Source organism: Stomoxys calcitrans, chromosome 5, assembly GCF_963082655.1.
Source record: "Stomoxys calcitrans chromosome 5, idStoCalc2.1, whole genome shotgun sequence".
NCBI lineage: Eukaryota > Metazoa > Arthropoda > Insecta > Diptera > Muscidae > Stomoxys > Stomoxys calcitrans.
In genome coordinates, this window is record NC_081556.1 from 54,796,719 (window position 1) to 54,812,753 (window position 16,035).

At 40.5% G+C, this 16,035-nt stretch overlaps 2 long non-coding RNA genes across 2 annotated transcripts; both read left to right on the top strand.

Annotated features, from left to right (window-relative positions):
• Positions 1–759: 759 nt before the first annotated feature.
• LOC131998032 (uncharacterized) lies at positions 760–2,127 on the top strand. The gene is made up of 3 exons (XR_009398495.1): positions 760–1,763; positions 1,833–1,885; positions 1,962–2,127. It is a non-coding gene; the product is annotated as an uncharacterized LOC131998032 (long non-coding RNA).
• Positions 2,128–11,531: 9,404 nt separating this feature from the next.
• Positions 11,532–12,209, top strand: LOC106095061 (uncharacterized). The gene is made up of 2 exons (XR_001222684.2): positions 11,532–11,855; positions 11,929–12,209. It is a non-coding gene; the product is annotated as an uncharacterized LOC106095061 (long non-coding RNA).
• The last annotated feature ends 3,826 nt before the right edge of the window (positions 12,210–16,035 follow it).

Below are 16,035 nucleotides of genomic sequence, written 5' to 3' on the forward strand. Positions count from 1 at the left end.
ATTCTAAAGCAGACGAGCTGCGAGACTAGGAACTACCATACACACTCCGGGGACACTGGAATCTGTGGGCATACCTCTAGCGACATGTAAGCTAAGTTTTCTGGACCAGGCCCGAAGGCCAACGAATGATAGATGGTCACAAAAAGGGGGGTTTGAGTATTTCAAAACTATGTGGGCCAATCTAGACTTGAAGAGGTCTACTGCTTTGCTGTCATTGGCTAGAACAAACGTCTAAATCATTGTATCCGTCATGACAGGTCATTGTCTAATCGAAAAACGTGCTGACAGACTGCAGGTTGCCAGCAACAACTTTTGCAGAAGCTGTAGGGACATCGAGGAAGATGAGACTATAGAACACCTTTTGTGTGTGTGTGTGTCACACTAGCAGTTAGAAGGAGTTCCACTTTAGGTTCTCATTTCTTTGAAAACCTGTCTGATGTAGCGAATGTGAACATTGGCAAGTCATTGGGGTTTTTAAAGCGATCTGGATGGTTCAACGGTGGGTACTAGAAGGCATCTTCCTTCATCTGCTCCTGTGGTATCACAATGGACGAAAACGTCTAAGTGAGTTTGATGGCAGACTGCCACTTAAACCTAACCTAACCTTCATTCGTCCACTTTACGCCAATGGAATTTCATTAGACTATCTCCTTCCTAACACGAACAAGAGTTTTTCAAAAATAATTATATATTTGGGTATTGTTTTGTTTTATGTTATTCAAATAACGCGTGCAAATTTTTAATTTTAGAATACCCTACACCACTAGTGTCGTACAAGGAAGAGAGAGAGAGACCCGTTAACAGGCATCCCAACCGATTCAGAATCACTTTATGATGCGATTCCGATATGTCCAACTGTCTGTCCACCTTTCCTAAAGTCAAAGCCTATTGAAATTGGAAGAAATCGGTTCAGAAAGTTAAAAAAAAACACATAAAATTCAAAAAAATGCATGAAATATTTCGATAGTGCTGTCCATATAATTTAATGTTTGAATATTACTTCATGCAAATGTAAACCTGACTGCGCCTCAAATGGTCCAACGGCTTAGTCCACGATATAGACGGCCAATTGGCTGGTCCCGAACTCGCCTCTAAATAAATCCATTGTTACGCGTGTTGTGCTGTATGTGACACCGTCTTGCTGAAACTACATGTCATGCAAGTCAAGCTCTTGCATTTTGAGCAAAAAAAGTTGGACATCATATCACAGTAGCGATCACCATTCACAGAAGTATGGTCCAATGATTCCACCAGCCCATAAACCCCACCAAACTGTGACTTTTTCTGGATGCATTGCAACGCTTCTGGCTAATCTTCGCTCCAAAATCGACAATTCTGCTTATTAACGTACCCATTGAGCCAAAAATGAGAAGCGCGCGATGTACTTTCTTAACAGAGCACGCATTTTGATAATAAAATTCGATGATTTGCAAGCGTTGTTCGTTTGTAAGACGATTCATGGATAAATTATGGACCAAACTGAAGATGTTTGGCAGTGAAAAAAAAAACACAAAACGTGCGTGGGCTGATTATATCAGAATAATAATAGCTAAAAAATCACCCTGTATATGTTCATAAAATTTTTGGTAATTTGCAATAATGTTGTAATTTTTCAAACGTAGTTATTACAGTTTGAACATATTTGCTTGAAATTTGGTAGGAATTGTTTAATAACTCATCCGAAAACATCCGACGAGGACCATCAAAATTGGTTCACAATTTGATATTGCTCCCACTTTGTACTTGTAGGGTAGGTGTATTAGGTAGGTATTATACAGTCGGCGCCTCTCGACTTTTGCTTTTCCTAACCGGTTTTCTCGTTAAATTTACAGATAATGTGAGAAATCGAATCGAATACAGCTAATAGCTGAAATCGTCATTTAAGGTAAATTCTATTGAAATAAGTTTTATTATGTTATAGTTACTTCAAAATTTTTTTTTGTTTTTGTTTTTAATTTTAGATATTTCATGTGGTAAATTTAAACTTTGGTTAAAAAATATCATTAAACGGCCAAGGATTTTATAAAGGCGATTTTGCGGTACAAATTAAAGTCAAACGGTTGAGTGGAATTTAATGAAATTGGCATCAATCAATATTTGTCCAAAGAAGTTGCGAATATATTTAAAGCGTAGATTTTCGAAAAGAAAAGCCATGAAAATGATGAATTTGTATTCAATAAAAGAAGAAGAAGCATTCGTTATGGGCTGAATGCAAAGCTATAGGTGGGTGTATAGTGGTGAGAGTAAGAGAAACAAGTGGTACGAGAGAAAGAGTATCACTATTTAGGAGAGGGTGTTGTGTGGGTGTGATGTGCGTGGCCCTACTTGGCATGTTTGTAATTAGCCAATTCCTTAAGACTCGTCTTTGGCGTGCGAGCCATTTGCTCTTTTTTGTTGTTGTATACGTTTTGCGAGGCTCCACAAAAATACTAAAAAGTAAAAGCGCGCTAAGTTCGGACGCGCCGAACTTAGCGCACTGGATTCTGCTAACAATTTATACAAAATAAATTTAGTTGAAGGGCATAATTTTATTCTACACTAGCTGACCCGGACCCGCTCCGCTGCGCCTTCTTTTACTTTATATGGAACAAAAGTTTCCTTGGAATATTTATTTTCGACAATTAAAGATCTTTCAGTGAATTACAATGCAAACTTGACTAACAGTTTAATAATATAAGTGCCTTTATCTGAATCCCATATGATCTTTATTTGTCTACGAATTTAAGTTTGGATATAAATACTTCATTTCAGCCCGATATTCTCATGATGTCTGATTTAGTGGTGTTTTCGGGGGAGAGATGGTCTCCCAGATACTTGGCCCTAAAAAATATCAGCATCGTGCTCTTCTCTCAAATACCATTTATTTAAGCCCCATATTGCCATTGGCTTAAAAGGAGTTTACAGGATGAGGCGTCCCCCAAACACATGGCCCCAAAATAGGTTATCAAATTCCTTTTCTAATCTCAAATACCTTTCATTTGAGTCACATATTGGCGTGATCGAAAAATTTTTTCCATTTGGGGGTGTTTTGGGGAAGGGGTGATGCCCTAAATACATGGTCCTACATTTGGATATCAAATTCGTATTCTACTCCCAAATACCTTTATTTGAGCCCCATATTGCGATGGTCACTAAAAAATTGTTGTTTGTGGGGTATTTTGGGAAAGGGGTAGACCCCCCAAAAAATGGGTATAAATTCTTGCTTTACACCCCAATACCTTTCATTTAAGCTCCACATTGACATGGTCGGTAAATATGCCCGATTTAGGAGTGTTTTGGGGATTGGGGTGGTCCCCCAAACAGTAAGCCCGGAAAAAATATCAGCAACGTGCTCTATTCTCATATATCTATATATCATTTATTTGAACTCCATATAGCCATTGCCATCAAAATTGGATATCAAATTCGTTTTCTAATCTCATTTAAACTCCTTATTGCAAAAGTCAGCAAATATGTTCGGTTTGGGGTATTGGCCCAAAAAACTAAAAATATTTAGTTTCACTCTCTTTAAGACCCAAATTGTCTTGGTGAGCAAATACGTCCTATGTGGGGGTTGTTATTTTGGTGAGGCGTCCACTATACAGTTGGCCCCTAATGATGATATCAGATACGTGATCTACTCCTACATACCTTTAATTTGAGCCCCATATTTCCATAGTCGGTAAACATGACCGGCTTGGGGGTGTTTTGGGGTATGGGGGCCACTCAGTGAGTTGGCCTTGAAAATATATATCGGATTCGTGTTCCACTTTAAAAACCTTCTTATTTGAGCCTCATATTGCAAAAGTCAAAAAATACTTACTATTTGGGTGGTGTTGTGGGGGTGGCGGGGCCCCATAGACACTTTTCCCGAATATTAAATTCGTGCTTTACTCCCAACGACCTTTCATTTGAGCCCCATATTGCTATGGTCGTAAATTTGTACCCTTTGGGGGATGGTTTTGGTGACTTGGTCCCATATTTGGATATCAGATTCGTATTCTACATACAAATACCTTTTATTTAAGCCCCATATTCCCATGGTCAGTAAATAAGCAATGTTTGGGGGGTGTTTTGGGAAAGGGGTGGACCCCCAGAAACATGGTCCCACATTTGGATATCAGATTCCTATTCTACTCGCAAATACCTTTCATTTGAGTCCCATATTGCCATGGTCGGTAAATATGTCCGATTTAGGGGTGTTTTGTGGCTTGGGGTGGTCCCCCTAATGGTCAGACAATTGGATATCAGATACGTTTTCTTATCGTAAATTCCTTTCATTTGAGTCCCATATTGTCGCGATTGTTCTAAATATATGTTTGGTAGGTTTTAGGGTGGGGCAGCCCCCCTATGTACCCCATCCGAAATTTGGATATCAAATTTTTATTTTTAGGGTACTATATTTTAAATCGCTTAAATCGCACCACCCATCTCCGAGATCTGGCGTTTCTAAAAATTAGGGTAAGGGGGAGGGTCCGGAGGTTAGGACAGTGAGTTGTGTCAGGCCTTTCGACATTTTTCTGCAACTTGGCCCAAATCGGTCCAGATTAAGATATTTGGATATAGATGCCATGTAGACCGATATCTCGATTTAAAGTCTTGGCCCCATAAAAGGCGCATTTATAATCCGATCTCACTGAAATTTGAATCAGTGACTTATATTAGGCTTTTCAACATCCGTATATGGTTCAGATCGGTTTATTTGTGGATATATTATTTGGTCCAAATCTGAACATATTTCGATATAACTGCTGTGGAAAGGTGGTTTATATATACCCGAGGTGGTGGTATCCAAAGGTGGTGGTATTCGGCCCGGCGGAACTTAACGCCTTTTTACTTTTTTTTTTTAATTTTAGCAATAATTTTAATGCCTCGGACTGTATTTTTTTAGCTATACAGTCAATTGATTGTCCAAATTTGTTAAGGCATAATTTTGGTCCTTCTTAAACTCTCAAGGAGATACCTCGACCCGTTTGCTAATTGTGGGCTTCTTTTTATACCCTCCACCATGGGTATACTTATATCGTCATTCTGTCTGTAACACCTCAAAATATACGTCTGAGCCCCATAAAGTATATATATTTTGGATCGTCATGACATTTTAAGTCAATCTAGCCATGTCCGTCCGTCTGTCTGTCGAAAGCACGCTAACTTTCGAAGGAGTAAAGCTAGCCGCTTGAAATTTTGCATGAATACTTCTTATTAGTGTAGGTCGGGCTATATCGGTCTATGCTTTGTAAATGGGTTATATCGGTCCATGTTTTGATATAGCTGCCAAATAAACCGATCTTGAATCTTGACTTCTTGAGTCACTAGAGGGGTAATTCTGACCCTATTTGGGTGAAATTTTGCATGAGATGTTTTGTTATGAGTTTCAATATCTGTGCTAAGTCTGGTTTAAATCGGTCCATAACCTGATATAGCTGTCATATAAACCGATCTTGGGTCTTGATTTTTGAGTCTCTAGAGGGGGTAATTCCTATCCGATTTGGCTGAAATTTTGCATTAGGTGTTTTGTTATGAGTTCAAATAATATGGTTCAAATCGGTCCATAACCTGATATAGCTGCCATATAAACCGATTCTTAATCTTGACTTTTTGAGCTACTAGAGAGAGCAATTCTTATCCGATTTGATTTAAATTTTGCAAGAAGTGTTTCATTATGACCTCTAACATGTGTGACAAATATAGTTTTAATTGCTCCATAACCTGATATAGCTGCCATATAAATCAATCTGGGATATTGACTTCTTGAGCCTCTAGAGATCGCAATTATTATTCGATTTTGGTGAAATTTTGTACAAAGACGTCTCTAATGACCTTCAACATACGTGTCAATTATGGTCTGAATCGATCTATAGCCTGGTAAAGCTCCCATATAAACCGATCTCCCTAATTTACTTCTTGAGCCCCTAAAGGCAGCAATTTTTATTCGAATTGGCTGCAATTTTACACAACGACTTTCACTATGGACTTCAACATTCAGTTCAATTATGGTACGGACAATAAGTTGATATAGCTCCAATATCATAGCAATTTTGTATACCCTCCACCATAGGATGAGGGTATACTAATTTCATTATTCTGTTAGTAACTCCTCGAAATATTCGTCTGAGACCCCATAAAGTATATATATTCTTGATCGTCGTGACATTTTATGTCGATCTAGCCATGTCCGTCCGTCCGTTCATCTGTCTGTCGAAAGCACGCTAACTTTCGAAGGATTAAGCTAGCCGCTTGAAATTTTGCACAAATACTTCTTATTAGTGTAGGTCGGTTGGGATTGTAAATAGGCCATATCGGTCCATGTTTTTATATAGCTGCCACATAAACCGATCATGGGTCTTCACTTCTTGAGCCTCTAGAGGGCACAATTCTTATCCGATTGGAAAATTTGGAAATTTTGCACGACGTGTTTTGTTATGATATCCAACAACTGTGCCAAGTATGGTTCAAATCGGATGATGTTGTTGTTGTAGCAGTTTATTGTGTACTATCTTTCGTCTGCTTGATTCTGTTGAGTGTCAAGACCCAGGAACTCCGCGACTAAGATGGGGTGCGTCCACAGGGATCTGGGTCTGAGTCGAGTGGGTCTGGCCGGGCAGTTAAACAGGCGACGTGTATCGTGCGGTCCCTGGTTACAATCGGGACATACATCTTGCACGTCGGCATCAATCCTAGCTCTGTGGGAATTGAGGCGGCTGCATCTGCCGGAACGTAATTGAGCCAGAACCACTCTGGTTTGCCGGGGGAGGTCGATTTCTTCGGGTGCGATGGTTGGCGGTCGTTCTCCAAGGACTACATTCACCCGGTAGCCAATTAACGCGTCTGCTACCGTGTCTGCATGAATGTTGTTCAGACCCGCTTGATATGCCGCTTGATCTAGAGGTTCTCTCTTGTAGCGCTGGACCTCACGCTCTAGATCGTGTAGATCAACCTTAAGGCTTCTGGGCGGTGGGTATCTATCCACAAGATGATGATTTGGATGATTTCTGCGATAACAGCCCAGAAGGTATTGCTTAGACAGCATGTAGTTATGTCTTCGCACTGGTAGGATCTTTGTCTCCTGATGGAGGTGGTCCACATGAGAACTAAGGAGACAGCCCGTCGCAGTTCGGAGGGCGGCATTCTGACAGATCTGAATATTATTCCACTGCGTGTCACAAAGTTGACGTGACCACACTGGCGCTGCATAACTTACCACAGACCGGCCAATTGCTCTGTACGTGGTCAACAAGGTTTCTTTGTCTGCTACCCAAGTGCTGCCAGCGAGTGACTTGAGGACCTTGTTTCTACTTTTGACTTTATTGCAGATTGCTGTGGCATGTGGGGAGAAAGTGTAGGAGCTGTCAAATGTGACGCCAAGTATTTTGGGACACTTGATGGTCGGAATCATTTCTCCATCGACCATCACAGTCAGCTCAAAATTCACCTCACTCGTATTTGTAGTGAACAGTGTGGCTGAAGATTTGGTGGCGGATATCTTCAGATTTCTTGCAGCGAAATATGAGGCAAGCTCGTTGAGGTAGACGTTCAACCTATCGCAGATGTCATCGATGGGTGGGGGGCCTGATGCCATGATCGTACAATTGTCCGCATATGATACGATCTCTATGCCGTCTGGAGGATAGGTAGAGGTTAAACAGAGCCGGAGATATCACCCCACCTTGGGGAACTCCCTGTTTCACTCTACGGTGTTTTGACTTCTTATCCCTAAATTCCACAAATGACTGGCGGCCACACAGATAATTCGCGACCCAACGTTTCAGGCCTGGCTGGAGGGACGTGTTGGCGATGTCCTCAAATAATTTGGCATGGCTGACCGTGTCGAATGCCTTCGATAGGTCCAGTGCCACGAGGACCGTCCTATCACATGGCTTGGGTTGATTGAAGCCACGGCAAATGTGTGTGGTGATGGCATGCAAAGCTGTTGTTGTGCTGTGCAGTCTCCGAAATCCGTGTTGATGCTCGGCGAATGGAAATTCTCCTACGAGGCTCGGGAGGAGTAATGCCTCAAGCGTCTTAGCCACTGGTGAGAGAAGGGAGATCGGTCTGTACGACTCCCCCAAACTCGGGTCCTTACCAGGCTTCAGTAGCGGGATCATTCTGCCCTTTTTCCAGACATCGGGAACTATAAGAGTGTTCAATAACAGGTTAAGGACTGTGGTAAGGTACTCAACTCCAGGTAAATCCAGATTCTTCAGCATTAATGTAGAGATTCCGTCGGGGCCCAACGCCTTGGAAGGTTTGGCGGCACGGATGACATTCGTAACTTCGCCCACGGTAAATTGTGATGGCTGTTCATCGGCTCGGAGACCACGAATACGGCGAATGGCTCTCCTCCTTGCCCTGACTCTCTCGGGATGCACAATAAATTGACGGTTGAACAACCTGGCGCATCTCTTCGGATCAGTCACGGTTAACTCGCCAAAAGTGACTGAGGTCCTGTCGTCCCGTCTACCGGGGTTCGAGAGAGATTTAACAGTGGCCCACAATTTGCCTGCACCGGTGCCTAAGTTACATTGCTCCAAGTGTTCCAGCCACAAATTCCGCTTATGTTCGTTGACTACCCTGTTTATTTCCAGATTCAGCTCGCTGATTCTGGGGTTAGCGGGGTCCATAGCACGAATCCCATCACGCTCGTCTGCGAGTACCACTGCTTGCGCCGGGAAATTGGGTCGCACTTGCGGTATTCGACCGGCTGGTATAAAGCGAGCGGCTGCTGCGTTGATGATGTCTCGGAATTTCCTCTCGGCCACAAGCACATAAGAGGGGGGTGGCAGTTCATTGAAGCGGCGATTGGTATACTCTCTGAAGCCAGTCCAATTGGCCTTCTTGTAATTGATGAACGTCCGGCGCTCAGAGGTTATGAAGTCGGGTGGTCGGTCGATGGTGAGGATTATGGGGAGGTGGTCTGACGCCAAAGAGATGACGGCTTGCCAGGATACGTCACTCAGGAGATCAGGGGATGCGATTGAGATGTCTGGCGAGCTGCTGCACCTCCTGGTAATCCTAGTGGGGGCATCCTCATTCACCGTGCAAAACGTGGAGCTATCTACCTGCTCTGCCAAAGCTATGCCACGCTGGTAGTTACCTAGGGGAGAATGCCATGACGAGTGATGTGCATTAAAATCCCCCAGAACCAGACGACTATGGCCAGAAAGCAACCCACTAATGTCGGGGTTGTAGGCCTGGCCATTAATCGGGACACAGCTACCAACCGGCGGTATATACACGTTGTATATCTCTATCTCGGCAGTACCAGACCTGACTGCTACCCCCATACATTCCATGTATGGGTCACTAGCGTCAAGCGCAGGCGAGATAGGTCTATACTGCACGGAATGGTGTATAACGAAGGCCAATCCCCCACCTCCATTCCTTGAGCGATCCTTACGTAGCACATTGTAGCCGTGACAACTGTGCAAGCTGCAGGTGTTAGTCAGCTTTGTCTCCTGGATCGCTGCGACCGATATGCTCTTCCGACTCATGAAATCTACAATCTCATCAATCTTGCCTCGCAGTCCATTGCAGTTTAACTGCAAGAACGATACATTTCCCGACACTGGCCTGGCAATAGTAGGGCTAGGGTGCTGTCGTTGCCTAAATTGCCGTACGGGAGAGGTCGGGGGGGTCACATAGTCCGACGACGAGGACGCCGAAGGCGACGACGGCGACGCTTGTGACCCACTGCTGGCTATGTTCGCACAGCACCTAGCGACATAGCCAGTATGACTATACTCCCGTAGCGAGGTTAGGCCAGAGCAAGAACGGAAATGTACCCACTCCAAGCACCGGTTACACCTCACCGACACTGACCGATGATCAGAGATGGCCTGTCAGAAACAGTGACGTATATGACATACATTTCCGACGTATATTACATACGTCGAAAACGTCGTAAACCTAGCCAAAAAACTAGGTTTCTGACAGAAAAAAAATTCGAACGAAAATATGTCGAATTTTTGATCTGATTAACTAAAAATTTTGGCATAAGTAATTTTTTCCTCCTGGAGACGAACAATATTGAAATAGGAAAAAATCGGTTCAGAATTAGAAAAAGCTACCGTAGGTTTACACGATTTTTACCAATATTGCAATAATGTGGTCATTTGTTAACCGATCTTCACGAATTGTGGCACACGCAAAATCCCTCGCTAAATCCCTCTGGCTGTTGCGAGTTATTGGGTGGTTGCAACATTTGTATTTATTAATTATTTCTTATCCTTTTGCAAAATTATTTGTTTCTCCCGCTTTAATTTGCTTTTTGACAGCTGTTGACAACGACATATGTTATAAAATGAATGACATCTGAGGTAGTGTCAAGTGAAATGGTAGATGGCGTGTTAAGTATGCTAATGTGAGGTAATGTCAAGTGAAATGGAAGATGGCGTGTTAAGTATTTTATTGAATAAGTAATGTTATTTTTAAGTATTGTTATTGAATAACATAATTAACACTCCATGTACCATTTCACTTGACACTTCCTCAGATGTCATGCATTTTTAACATATGTCGTTTACAACAGCTTTCAAAAAGCAAATTAAAACGGGAGAAGCAAATAATTTTGCAAAAGGATACAAAATAATTGCAATTTCTAAATATAATTGATGAAAACTAATAATTTATTGATAGTTTGCTTCACAAAAAAATCCTTAAACGTTACTTTATAAATTGACTTGAAATTTGCGTATATTTCCAATTTATTGTGTGAAAAATGTAAATGCAAAAATTAAAAAAAAAACTTAATATTTCTTTTATTGCGAAATTTTTTTACATATAAACTCTTCTATATACAACAAATAAGTGACAATAATATTTGTTAAAAATCAAACTTTTACACTGAGTTATTAAGGTTTATGACGTTTGCGACTTTTTCTACGTTTTATACAAGTATACGACGTTTTCGACTTTTACAACTTTTTGACAGTCGGAAACCTAAAAAATCGTCTTACGGACCATCTCTGCCGATGATGAAGGCGGTTCTGGCAAACGGAACAGAACCAGGGTCCGGGGTTCTTTTCAATCCCGGCACGGACCAGAAGCATACGGAGAAGGCACTCCGGGATGTGCCTCTCCCATGACGAAAAAAGACGAACACGTACACTGAGGCGGCAGCCCTTGCCGATGAAGATTCCATCGGGTCAATCCGGTGCGTACAACCGGCTGCCATGGGATTGATCGGATGATAACCTGATATAGCTGCCATATAAACCTATCTTGGGTCTTGACTTATTGAGCCTCTAGAGTGCGCAGTTATTATAGATATTTAACTTTACTAGCACTAATACAAGTTTGAGAAAATAATTTCGATTAGTGAATGGATTAATGATGTTCTATTCAAGTCATCGGCAGTGTACATATGTTTACATATTTTGTGAAAAACAATCTTTTCTAAAAATAAATATTGTTTTGAATGCAATATTTTGGAAAATGAAAAAAAAAAAAAAATCTTGACTCTTACCATGAATTCTCACAACATATTGGGCTTGTGTTACATACTATATTCTGCATTCGAATGGAAACTGCTGAAAATTGAAGACCACATGGTATTCCGAAAAAAAAAACAGGAACACATGCAGCTATTATTAGAATCTGAAGAACTCCCCCTTTAAACATTGACAGTTCAACGCAACGAAGAGTACTTGGCAGTTGCATAAAATGAATATTCATTATAAGAAAATACTCAGTATCCGAACTGCTGTGCTGAGAATAGTGTGCCTACAATATTGTGCGAGTCTGGAGCAAAGGTAGAATTTGGAAGCCAAATTTACTTTGGCGATTGTGAACACGTCTTCTAAAGGATTTTTGAATGCCAACCTACCATTTAATGTTATTAGCTGAGGAGTAATTGATAACAATTTGTTACATTTAAGGTAAAGTAATAATTAAAATGTCTGGCAATAAGGCAAAAGCTTCGATAAACAAAAATTCCATGTGATTTTTTAGATTTGAATATTTGTGCCCATTCGTAATCTGGGAAGATTTAATTTTGTCAACAAACTAAAATGACGATCAACATTGGATGCATATGTGATAGAGATGGTACTACAAATCACATTCTTATTCTTAATCTACTTTATACCGAATATTTATTGAGATTTATAAGATAATCATAAATAAAATAAGCAAATGCTTTGGGGGGGGTCCTTATGAAACCCCTATCATTTTTGTGAACCAATTTAAAATCAATTAATAAATAATAACAATCTTCTTATATATAAAAATCATTTTGTGTTTGTTTGTTTCTTCATGTGTTCCTTATAGACTCAGAAACGGCTGAACCGATTTTCTTGAAATTTTCACAGATGGTGCATGATGATCCAGTGGTGAAAATAGGGTATTAAATTTTTTGATATCTAAAGAGGTGGAGGACCCTCCCCCTTACCCTAGATCCAGATCTCGGAGATGGGTGGTGCGATTTAAGCGAAATTTTGTGTGTTCTCATAGAGTACCCTAAAAATTGGGGGCCGCCCCTCCCTTAAACCTACTAAACATATATTTATACCAATCACGACAATATGGGACTCAACTGAAAACGTATCTGATGTCCAACTGTCGGACCAAGTGTAAGGGGACCACCCCAATCCCCAAAACAGCAATGAGTCGGGCATATTTACCGACCATGTCAATATGGGATTCAAATGAAAGGTATTTGCGAGTAGAATACGAATCATATATCCAAATGTGAGACCACGTTTCTGGGGGTCATCCCCCTTCTCCAAACAACCCCCAAAGAACACTTATTTACCGAACATGGCATTATGGGGCTTAAATAAAAAGTATTTGAGTGTAGAATACGAATCTGATATCCGGATATGGGTCCAAGTGTTTGGGAGCTGCCTCTCCCCAAAAACATACCCAAAGGGGACAAATTTACAACCGTAGCAATATGGGGATCAAATGAAAGGTCATTGGGAGTAAAGCACAAATCTGATATCAATATTCGGGAAAAGTGTCTATGGGCCACCCACCCCCACAACACCACCCAAATAGGAAGTATTTGCTGACTATTGCAATATGAGGCTCAAATAAGAGGTATTTTAGAGTAGAACACGAATCCGATATATATTTTCAAAGCCAAGTCAGTCAGTGGCCACCCCATTCCCCAAAACACCACCAAACCGGTCATGTTTGCCGACTATGGAAGAATGAAGCTCAAATGAAGGGTATTTGGGAGAAGACCATGAATCTGATATCAACATCGGGACCAACTGTCTTGGGGACGTCCAACCACGATAACAACCCCCAAATAGGACGTATTTGCTCACCAAGGCAATTTGAGCCTTAAAGATAGTGGAACTAAATATTTATAGTTTTTAGAGCCAATACCCCAAACCGGACATATTTGCTGACTTTTGCAATAAGGAGTTTTAATGAGAGGCCAATGGCAATATGGGGTATAAATAAATGATATATAGATATATGAGAATAGAGCACGTTGCTGATATATTTTCGGGGCTAAGTGATTGGGGGACCACCCCACCCCCAAACACCCCTATATCGGGCATATTTACAGACCATGTCAATGTGGGGCTTAAATGAAAGGAATTGGGGGGCAGAGCAAGAATTGATACCCACTTTCGGAACCAATTTTTGGGGGTCTACCGCTTTCCCAAAATACCCCACAACCAGCTATTTTTTACTGACTATCGATATATGGGGCTCAAATAAAGGTACTTGGGAGTACAATACGAATTTGATATCCAAATGTAGGACCATGTATTTACGGCATCACCCCTTCCCCAAAACACCTCCGAAAGAGTGATAATTTTCCGACCATGCCAATATGTTGCTCAAATAAAAGGTATTTGAGATCAGAAAACGAATTTGATAACCAATTTTGTGGCCATGTGTTTGTGGGAAGCCTCATCCTGTAAACTCCCCTCAAAACCAATGGCAATATGGGGTTTAAATAAATGGTATTTGAGAGAAGAGCACGATGTTATTATTTTTTTAAGGCCAAGTATCTGGGGGATCACATCTATAAAGTATTTTAAGAATGGAGTACACCCTACTTTAAATTCGTAGACCAATAAAAATCACATGGGATTCAGATAAAGGCAATTATGTTGTTAAACTGTTTGTCAAGCGATATACTATTTTCGTAGCATGGCATTTCACTAAAAGCTCTTTAATTGTCGAAAATAAATATTCCAAGGAAACTATTGTTCCATATAAAGTAAAAGAAGGCGCAGCGGAGCGGGCCCGGGTCAGCAAGTAATATATAAAACAAAGAACATATGGAAGTAAACACCATTGAACTAAACTTCACCCAAAGAAATTAGTGTGATGGTATCAGCAAATGCTGTCTGCTGATAGTATACCAAAAATTTTCACCCCACCTTTCTTTTCAAAATCGAAATTTTTAAAATTCTTCTGTTACCAATTTCACAGGTAAAGATACCTCAATTATTTTTTTACAATAGATTGTGGTCACAGTCACACAATTTCACAGGTAAAAATACCTCAATTTTTTTAAGATTGAGGTCGCTATTGGGAGCCAGAGTTGGCCCGTCGGCGCTGACATTTGGTCATAAGGTCAGAGCTGAATTTCGCACTGATTGCCAACACACTATTAATCTTTCAAAAGCCTTAAAAGTGCGGTTGGCTTTGGGAATATCTAAGTTTTATAATGAAAGTGTCAGACTAGTATGACATGCCAGACTTGTCTTAGTATCGTGTTTACGTGTCTACGATACGTTATAAGTACGACCTACCAATAAATGGCATTTGAAGCCTCCACTTCTAATATGGCCGATGAGCTATTCTAACCAAATGACGAAACGCGTCAAATAATGGTTGATGTGTCTTGTGATCTCTAGCATTCCTTTCCCATTGCCAACATTTTCGATCAGTGAGCTCGTCTCGAAAGAAAAGCAAAACGAAAAGATATTAATTATTCTTTGGAATAGTTTTTTAGACTCAAGCCTGGTACTATATTCACTTTTGCGATATTTTTCGTCGATTACTTTTTTAAGATAATAGGTTTTAAAGCAAGACAACTTGCTTCAGTAAGACATTCCCCCAATACTTACGGTGAAATTTTAATACAATTGTTATTTTATCATCTTTATTTTCGTAATGTTTCAAAAGAGCAAACGTGAAAAAATAGGGTTTCAACGGTGAAAAACGAACATAATACCAGCCATAACAAGCTATTTCATTTAACGAAATTTTTTAAATAGTATTTTTTCTACAGATAAAATATCAATTAAAATAAACCGAGAATTAAGAGATAAACCGGCTCGGGCCCCAGGCCCTCCTGAGTATATCCAAATCTGAACCGATATGGTCCATTTACAATCCCCAACAACAAACATCAACATTAAGTATCTATGCAAAATTTCCAGCGGATATCGTGATTTCGACAGACGGACGGACATGCCTAGATCGACGCAGGATGTCGAGACGATCAAGAATATATATACTTTATGGGATCCTAGACAAATATTTCGAGGTATTACAAACGGAATGACTACATTAGTATACCCCCATTCTATGGAGGTGGGTATAAAAAAATCACGCAATAATTGACAAATTGACAAGGGTACATAAGTATCTCTTCATATTACTTTGATTCTAAAAGACAAATTATGGCAGATTTATGCCTTCTGGAAAGATTTGTGTTTGCTATGAAGTGCCGTGTGAAAATTTTTATTGATAAATTTCTGATTTTATGGCTTCCATATGTCGAAAAAACTCAGAGTTGCCATATGACAACATCGTCCGTCTGTCGAAATCACGATAGCGGTCGAAGGCGTAAAGCTAGCCGCTTGAAATTTTGCACAGATACTTAATATTGATGTAGGTCGTTGGGGATTGTAAATGGGCCATATCAATTCAGATTTGGATATAGCTCCCATATAAACCGATCTTCCGATTTGACTTCTTGAGCCCCTGGAAGTCGCAATTTTTGTACGATTTGGCTGAAATTTTGCACATAATTTTCTGTTACCACTTCCAACAACAGTGTCAAGCATCGTCCAAATTAGTCTATAACCTAATACAGCTCCCATCCTAGGATCCTAGAAGCTTTAATTTTTGCTGATTTTA